General features: G+C 38.9%; 1 pseudogene; it reads left to right on the plus strand.

The window, feature by feature from the left end:
* The first annotated feature begins 5,995 nt into the window (after positions 1–5,995).
* On the plus strand, positions 5,996–6,082 carry LOC115030351 (annotated as a pseudogene).
* Positions 6,083–9,442: the final 3,360 nt, after the last annotated feature.

The following is a 9,442-nucleotide window of genomic DNA, read 5'->3' on the forward strand; positions in this document are numbered from 1 at the left end:
AAAAAACCTAGGATAGCAAAAACTATTCTCAACAATAAAAGAATGTCTAGAGGCATCACCATGCCTGACCCAAAGCTGTACTACAGAGCAATTGAGATAAAAACTGCATGGTACTGGTACAGTGACAAACATGAAAATAAATGGAATAGAATTGAAGACCCAGAAATGAACACACACACCTATGGTCACCTGATATTTGACAAGGGAGCTAAAATCATCCAGTGGAAAAAAGACAGCCTTTTCAACAAATGGTGCTGGCACAACTAGCGGTTATGATGTAGAAGAATGCAAGTTGATCCATTCTTATCTCCTTGTACAAAGCTCAAGTCTAAGTGGGTCAAAGAACTCCACATAAAGCCAGAGACACTGAAATTTATAAAAGAGAAAGTGGGGAAAACCCTCTAAGATATGGGCACAGTGGGAAAATTCCTAAAGAGAACAGTAGTGGCCTGTGCTGTAAGATCAAGAATCAACAAATGGGACCTCATACAATTGCAAAGCTTCTGTAGGGTAAAAGATACTGTCAATAAGACAAAAAGCCACCAATANATTGGGAAAGAATTTTTACCAGTCGTGAATCTGATAGGTGACTAATATCCAATATATACAAAGAGCTCAAAAAGCTGAATTCCAGAAATTCAAATAATCCCATTAAAAAATGGGGTACAGAGCTAAACAATGGATCCTCAACCAAGGAATACCAAAGGGCTGAGAAGCACTTGAAAAAATGTTCAACATCCTTAATTATCGGGGAAATGCAAATCAAAACAACCCTGAGATTCCACCTCACACCAGTCAGAATGGCTAAGATCAAAAATTCATGTAACAGCAGATGCTGGCCAGGATGTGGAGAAAGAGGTACACTCCTCCATTGCTGGTAGGTTTCCAAGCTTGTACAACCCCTCTGGAAATCAGTCTGGTGGTTCCTTAAAAAATTGGACATAGTACTACCGGAGGATCCTGCAATACGTCTCCTGGGCATATATCCAGAAGATGTTCCAACTGGTAAGAANGACACTTGCTCCACTATGTTCATAGCAGCCTTATTTATAATAGCCAGAAGCTGGAAAGAACCCAGATGNCCCTCAACAGAGGAATGGATACAGAAAATGTGGTACATTTACACAATGGAGTACTACTCAGCTATTAAAAACAATGAATTTATGAAATCNTTGGACAAATGGATGTATCTGGAGAATATCATCCTGAGTGAGGTAACACAATCACAAAAGAACTCACATGATATGCACTCACTGATAAGTGGATATTAGCCCAGAAACCTAGAATACCCAAGATACAACTTCCAAAACAAAATAAATTCAAGAAGGAAGACCAACTCGTGGATACTTCATTCCTCCCTAGAATAGGAAATAAAATATCCATGGAAGGAGTTGCTGAGACAAAGTTTGGAGCTAAGAAGAAAGGATGGACCATCCAGACACTGCTGCTCCCAGGGGTCCATCCTATAATCAGCCACCAAATGCAGACAATATTGCATATACCAGAAAGATTTTGCTGAAAGTATCCTGATATAGCTGTCTCTTAAGAGGCTATGCAAGTGCCTGGAAAATACAGAAGTGGATGCTCACAGTCAGCTATTGTATGGAACACAGGGCCCCCAATGTAGGAGCTAGAGAAAGTACCCAAGAGCTGAAGGGGTCTGCAACCCTATAGGTGGAACAACAATATGAAATAACCAGTACCTCCCAGAGCTCGTGTCTCTAGCTGCATATGTAGCAGAAGATGGCCTAGTTGGCCATCATTGGGAAGAGAGGTCCCTTGGTCTATCAAACTTTATATGCCCCAGTTCAGGGGAAAGCCAGGACCAAGAAGTGGGAGTGAGTAGGTAGGGGTGCAGGGCATGGGTGGGGGTTAGGGGACTTTTGGGATAGCATTTCAAATGTAAATGAAGAAAATATCTAATATAAAAATAAAATTAAATTTAAAAAATAAAAAGATTTAAAAAAATAAGTTTGTTTCTTGTTTTGTCAATTTTCACTTCTGTGTTTTCTTTTTCTGGTTCAATCTAGAGGCCAAGAGGAACAGAGCAGACATGCTTTCTGTCATCTAGTCTGGGATTATGGAAGACAGCCATGAACCCCATCTGGAAACCTTGGTAGTTCTCATCTGATTTATGAATCGCTGTGTGTCTGTGGATCTTCAATGAACAGGAAGGAAGACCACCTGAGGCAGTCTTTTCTTTTTGGTTTTGCTTTTCTGGGAACATTATTCTGTGTCTGTCAGTGTGTACTTTGCTTATGGTTTCTGTCCCAGAAAAACAGCCAAAATGAAAACAAGTATAATATTTGAGAAAAAAGTTATACTAGAAGATATATTAACAATTACTAAGGACATGAAAATATATTCAAATAATCCCACAACAATGCCAATTCAAACCACCATGTAAGTTCATATCAAGCCCATTCAAACAACCAGTAGAAGCAGTGAGGGCTGATGGGTGGCAGCAGTGGGCGGCACATGGCCAATTTGCATGCATTGCCTGTGAAGATAACAAATGGTTCAGTCATTTCAGAAAATGCCATGTCAGTATTTGAAAGTAAACATCTATTTACCATGTCGTCCTGCCACTATATTTTAGATATGATGAGAGATGAAAATAAATGTCTACTAATCATAAGTACACAAATATTTGTAATAATATTATTGATAAGAATCCCAGACATAAACAATTCCAGCAACTAACTGGTCAACAGATAAAGAAGCTGCTGTACCATAGCAAGTTTTAGGATTTGTGAAACAGCACTATGTAGGTCTAGAGAAGCAGCTCACTGGCTACAGTCTCTTGCTAGGCCACTGAGGCAGGAGTAGAGGAGAGCACCCTCATAGAGGCAGGGGGAGGGAAGAGGGGATAGGGGGCTTGTTTTGGGAAACTGGAAATAAGGATAACATTTGAAATGTAAATACATAAAATAACCAATTTAAAGAAAACTCTGATTCTGAAAGAATTGCTATCATCCTTTTATCCACACCCTGTCCCCACTTGGCAGCTACTAAGATTGGCAGCTAGGCTGATTTGGGTCATTTTTGTTTTTTTTCTTTGTTTGTTTTATTGTTTGTTCATTTTTTCTCTAAAACTCACATAAATCTTCCTCAGTCCATATTTAGCTACAAGAACTTACACATCAGACCCAAGAAAGAAACGAAACCTCTGTGAACAGGGAGCAACAGGAAGGAAAAGGGAGGTGCCTGGTTCTGAGTGTGATTTCAGTCTCTGACCTCATAGAGCCCTATCTGAGCCTCTGCAGATGGACAACAGCCTAGCACGCTGGAGGAAGGTGCATGTCCACCTCCAATTACTCTCTAGAGCAACAATCTGAAGACTGGAACTGGGCTTCAAGCACACAAGTAAGTGAAAGGAGTGAAATGGCTCGACGGATAAGTACAATAGACTTAAAAATTAGAGTAGAAAGAGAAAAGAAGAAATGTGTGGACATTTGGGGATTGTAAAAAGCTAAAACCACAGATAGGAAATTAACATTTCCAGGTTGCTAGAACCTAAGGCTCACAGAAAGATTAGACTTTTGTCCATGACACTTCCAAGAACTGACAACAAAACAGGAATCGAATCTTTAACTGGTGCTGTATTGAGATATCTAAATGCTAAAATCTGCCCTCTTTTTTTGTAGGTTCTGTTAATTTCTTAAAAGTTGTGCCTTTTGTTTGTATGGGTGAGGTGCTTGTTAAACATGGCTTTCCTTGAAAGCATTGAAAACATTTACTTCTGTGATGGTTCCAATCATGTGAATGGTGTACTGGTTGTAGTCAGGTCTTTCTTTGAGACCTCACTCCTTGGCCTCTCAGATTAGGAAGACAGCTGATTTACTGAAGCTGTAAGACTCTCAGAGACATCCTATTTTTCCCTGCTCCCTTGGTAATCTGTTGACCTGAAGCAATGGCCAAAATGTTGATATCCCTTTTAGACTCTATATCCTCATTGATTTGGACCTCTAACTATGATTATTAAGCAACCAGAGCTTCTGTTACAGCAGTATTGACGAATGAATAAAATTTGGTTCTATAACACTAAAGTGAAGCTTGACAAATATCTTAAAACAAACCTTTATTCCTTTAATACAGAGTTTTCTATTTAGAATCATATACATGTATATTAATGAAACATAAAATCCTTGCTCTTTAAGCAAGTTTTTATGAATTATAATACTTTTACATTTACTCTTGTGTGTGTGTGTATGTATGTGTGTGTGTGTGTGTGTGTGTGTGTGTGTGTGTGTGTATGTTTGTGTGTATGTCTGTGTGTGTGTGTGCGTCTAGGGAATTGGGTGACACAGCATATGTGTGGAGGTCAGTTCTGAGGTCTGAGGATCAAATTCAGTCTGCCATTACCTTTACCCACTGAGCAATCTCACTGACTCAATACACTATTTTCAAGTTTTAACTTTTATAAACCATTTTGTGATACACATAAACTCAGTTTTATCCAATCTCTTTATGTTTATTAGAACAATCCTTTACCTTAAAATCTACAAATCAACTGCCCTCTCATCTAAAATTATGCTTTTAATATTCTTACCAAAATATATGTTGTATTCATAACATTTTATATCTTTCATTTTAATTGATATTACCTATTGCATTATATATTTTGAGCCAACAAAATTTAGAAAGCTCTTGCTTCCTAACAAGATATTTATATTTCAAATAAATACACATGAAACTGTATTTGAAACTCAGGCAAAATAAGTTAGCGATCCTGGAGTCTGCTTTCTCTTTTCATCCTGTTTTTGTCTTTCTGGTCTTAAACTGGTCAAGATAAGAAACTTAAGGAGAAATCTGTTTTGTTTTGTTTGGGGAAAGACTCAATCAGGTAGAAAATAGTTTTTACACATAAATGACACAACTGTTAGATAAATTTATCTTCAAGAAATACTATACTGTGTTAGCCATACTAAATAAATAACCATTTTAAAGAACTGCATGAAGTAAGCTTCCCTACATTATGTATTCTACTGTTTGTGGGGTAGGATCTTCTGTAATTCCCATTATGAAATGGAAAAGTAATATAAAGATATTTGGCAAATGTATATGTATGTATAGTTATCGTTTTGTTTGTATCACACTCTTCATGAAAATCTTACATTTATCATAACCATGTAAAGGTTAATTTGTTTGTTTGTTTTTTGGGAGGGTTGGGTTTTTGTTTTGTATAACTTATTTTTTTCTTAATTGTATTGTATATTTTCTTTATTCACATTTCAAATGTTATCCACTTTCCTGATCCCTGCCTCCCCTCCTGGAAAACCCCTATCCCATCTCCCCTCCCCATGCTTCTATGAGTGTGTTTCCCCACCTACACACCCACTCCCACCTCCCCATCCTCGAATTCCCCTACACTGGGGCATTCAGCCTTCACAGAACACAAGGGCCTCTCCTCCCATTGATGCCTGAAATGGCCATCAACTGCTTCATATACATCTGGAGTCATGGGTCCCTCCATGTGTACCTCTTGGTTGGTAGTTTAATCCCTGGGAGCTCTGCAGGTCTGGTTTGTTGATATTGTTGTACTTCTTAAAGGGTTGCAAACCCCTTCATCTCCTGCAGTCCTTTCTCTAACTTCTCCATTGGGGAGTCCAGTGGTTGGCTGTGAGTATCCACCTCTATATTTGTCAGGCTCTGACAGAGCCTCCCAGCAAACAGCTATATCACGCTCCTGTCAGCATGCACTTCTTGGCATGCACCATAGTGTCTGCATTTGGTTACATTATATGGGGTGGATCCCCAGATTGGGAAGTCTCTAGATGGCCTTTTCTTCAGTCTCCGCTCCACACTTTGTCCATATTAGCTCCCATGATTGTTTTGTTCCCCTTTCTATGGAAAAAACACCCTGTAGGTTAATTTTCTAAAACACATCCATTGTTTTTATCAAATCTAATCAAAGGATTTACATGTATATCAATATAGTTGACTAACAAAACATTTTATGGGTATTTAGGGTTTTATTATCATTGACTGTTTTATCGCTTCTCGGCCTTTTGGCTAAGATCAAGTGTAGTATCATTGACTGTTTTAAAAAATAAAATTTATCCTTTTTCTTTTACTTAATTTATTTTTTACACTCTATATGTTATTTCCCCCACCCCGATCCACCCTCAGACTGTTCCACATCCTGTACCTCCTTCCCCCTGACTCCACGTGGATGTCCTCACCCCCACCCCGCCTGAACTCTAAACCCCCTGTGGACTCCAGTCTCTTAAGGGTTACATTCATCATCTGTGAATGAACACAGACCCAGAAGTCCTCTACTGTATATGTGTTGTGGGCCTCATACCAGCTGTCTGTTTGGGGTTCCAGTGTTTGAGAGATCTCGTGGTTCCGATTAATTGAGACTGCTGGTCCTCCTATAGGGTCACCCTTCTCCTCAGCTTCTTTCAGCCTGCCCTAATTCAACAAAAAGGTCAGCGGCTTTTGTCCATTGGTTGGGTGCAAATATCTGCATCTGACTCTTTCTGCTGCTTGTGGGGTCTTTTGGAAGGCAGTCACGATAGATAGGCCTCTTTTTGTGAGTACCCCATAGCCTCAGTAATACTGTCAGGACTTAGGACTTCCCCTTGAGCTGGATCCCACTTTGGGCCTGTCTACTGGACCTTCTTTTACTCAGGCTCCTTCCCGTTTCCATCCCTGTAATTGTTTCAGACAGGAACAATTGTGGGTCAGAGTTGTGATTGTGGAATGGCAATCCCATCCCTCACTTGATGTCCTGTCTTCCTGCTGGAGGTGGGCTCTATAAGATCCCTCTTCCTATTGTTGTGCATTCATCTAAGATCCCTCCTTTTGAGTCCTTAGAGTCTCTTACCTCCCAGGTTTCTGGTGCATTCTGGAGGGTGCCCCCAACCTCTTGTTTCCCAAGGTTGCCTGTTTCCATTGCTTCTGCTTGCCCTCAGGGCTTCAGGTTTTTTCCCTCACCCAAGAGCAGTTCAGGTTCCCTTCTCCCCCCTATAAACCACCCCCTCCCATCCACTTTCCCTCCTAGGTCCCTCCCTCCCTCCCCACTTGTGACTGCTTTCTTCTCTCTCCCAAGTGGGACTGAGGCATCCTCCCTTGGGCACTTCAGCTTTTTGATCTTTTTTAGTTCTGTGGACTGTATCTTAGTATTCTATACTTTTTTTTTTCGGCTAATATCCACTTATTGGTGAGTGCATACTATGCAAGTCCTTTTGGGTCTGAGTTACCTCACACAGGATGATATTTTCCAGTTCCATTCTTTTGCCTGAAAAACTCAGCATGTCCTCATTCTTAATAGCTAAGTAGTATTCCACTGTGTAAATGAGCCACATTTTTTGTATCCATTCTTGTATCATGGGACATCTGGGTTGTTTCCAGCTTCTGGATATCACAAATAATACTGCATGAACATAGTGGAACAAGTGCCCCTGTGGTATGGTGGGGCATCTTTTGGGTATATTCCCTAGAGTGGTATAACTGGGTCCTCAGGTAGATCTATTTCCAGTTTTCTGAGGAACCTCAAGATTGATTTCCAGAGTGGTTGTACCACTTTGCAATCCTCCAGCAGTGGAGGAGTGTTCCTCTTTCTCCAAATCCTCTCCAACATGTGTTGTCACCTGAGGTTTTGATCTTAGCCATTGTGATTGGTGTAAGGTGGAATTTCAGGATCATTTTAAATTGGATTTCTCTGATCACTAAGGACTTTGAAAATTACTTTAGGTGCTTCTCAGCCATTCAAAATTTCTCAATTGTGAATTCTCACTTTAGATATATACCCCATTTTTTATTGGATTGTTTTGGTTTTTTTGGTGATTAACTTCTTGAATTTGTTAAATACTTTGGATATTAACCCTCTATCGGATGTGGGTTTCTTATAAACATGTTTACAATCTTAAGATTTAGGTAGTCAATGTTTAAGTTCGTAGATTCATGAAAATTTATTTTATGAATTAGAAAGTTTTGTTCTAAATGAACTAAGCCTTATGTAAAGTAGTTCAGATGCTAATTTTGCATTTAAAATATTTGGTGAGGGGATCAGATATCATGCAAGGTTATACTTAACCGTTTTAATAATTTATGAAATATACTTTTAAATACCACTTCTCTGGGTTTATAGACAAAAAGAATACCTATGCACTAGATGTATTAGATTTAGCAGTAGATGTATAGATGTTATCTGTGATTTTCCTGTTCTCATATTCTTCTTTGAGTTCATTTTTTAAAGAAGTAGGTATACACCAAGATTTTTAAAAAAATATATGGATGTGAATATAGACATTACCAAAGCCATATGCTGAGAAAAGGCAATCTTTTCCTCTGTGACAATGTCTTTCCTCCTCGGTCAAAAATTAATCAATTCTACTAACATGGTGTATTTTGGACCCTATTATTTTCCATTGATTTTTAAAAGTCTTCATCAATGCTGTGTGTCACTGATTGATGTACCTATTTATTAAACCTTTCTGTGTCAGTATTCTACTTTTCTCTTTTAATACTGAACTGGTTGTTCTGTTCATTTTCTTCTTTCATATAAACTTCATTTGGTTAGTTATTTAGAAAATAACTTGGTGGGTTTTTTTTTTTTAAGATTATAGTGAATTTATAATGATCAAGCTGTAAAGAGCTAGTGTGATAATAGATCTGCTGGGTAAAGATGCCAAGAATTTTTGCACTGCAACTGAATGCCTGTGAAGAGTTTTTCAGATAGGGTTAATATGTCAGACAGTGAATAGAAAGGAAGCCCCTGCCCTGAATAAGGGTGAGATTATCAACAGTGTAAACTGCTCCAATGAAGAAGTGAGATGAAGCAAGATACAAGCTACCTTTCTTTTCCCAGTGACTTTTTCTATTGCTGTTGCCACTGCTGACATTAGAGTCCAGATATCCAGATATTCAGCATGTACTCAACTCTTCAAGGCTTTACACATTAGACTGAGAGTGCAAAGTCATCCTTCCTGGATTTCGAACCTAGTTCTCAGCCTCTGCAGCATGTAGTTGAGCACTGTACAACTGCCCTAATCATATCACATATAATTCATCTACTTTTATAATTGGCAGGTACGTACACTCTGTTGACTCTTTCATTTAGGGATCTGTGGGACAATTAAAATTTTAACAGCATGAATTACAGAATATGATTTTATTGTTTATGTACTCTTCAATCTGTTTCATCGGAATTTTGCAGTCTCTTTTTTTCTTTCTTTCCTTCTTTCTTTCTTTCTTTTTGTTTGTTTGTTTGTTTGTTTTTCAAGACAGGGTTTCTCTGTATAGCTGTGGCTGTCCTGAACTCATTTTGTAGACCAGGCTGGCCTCAAACTCAGAAATCTGCCTGTCTCTGCCTCTCGAGTGCTGTGATTAATGGAGTGCGCCACCACGCCCGGCTCTGCAGTCTCCTTCACATAACCCTTGAACATGTTTTGTTAGGTTTACATTTAACTGCTTTAAATAGTAATATGCTCTT

The sequence above is a fragment of the Mus caroli genome, unplaced genomic scaffold (genome assembly GCF_900094665.2).
Source record: "Mus caroli unplaced genomic scaffold, CAROLI_EIJ_v1.1 scaffold_19933_1, whole genome shotgun sequence".
Taxonomy (NCBI): Eukaryota; Metazoa; Chordata; class Mammalia; order Rodentia; family Muridae; genus Mus; species Mus caroli.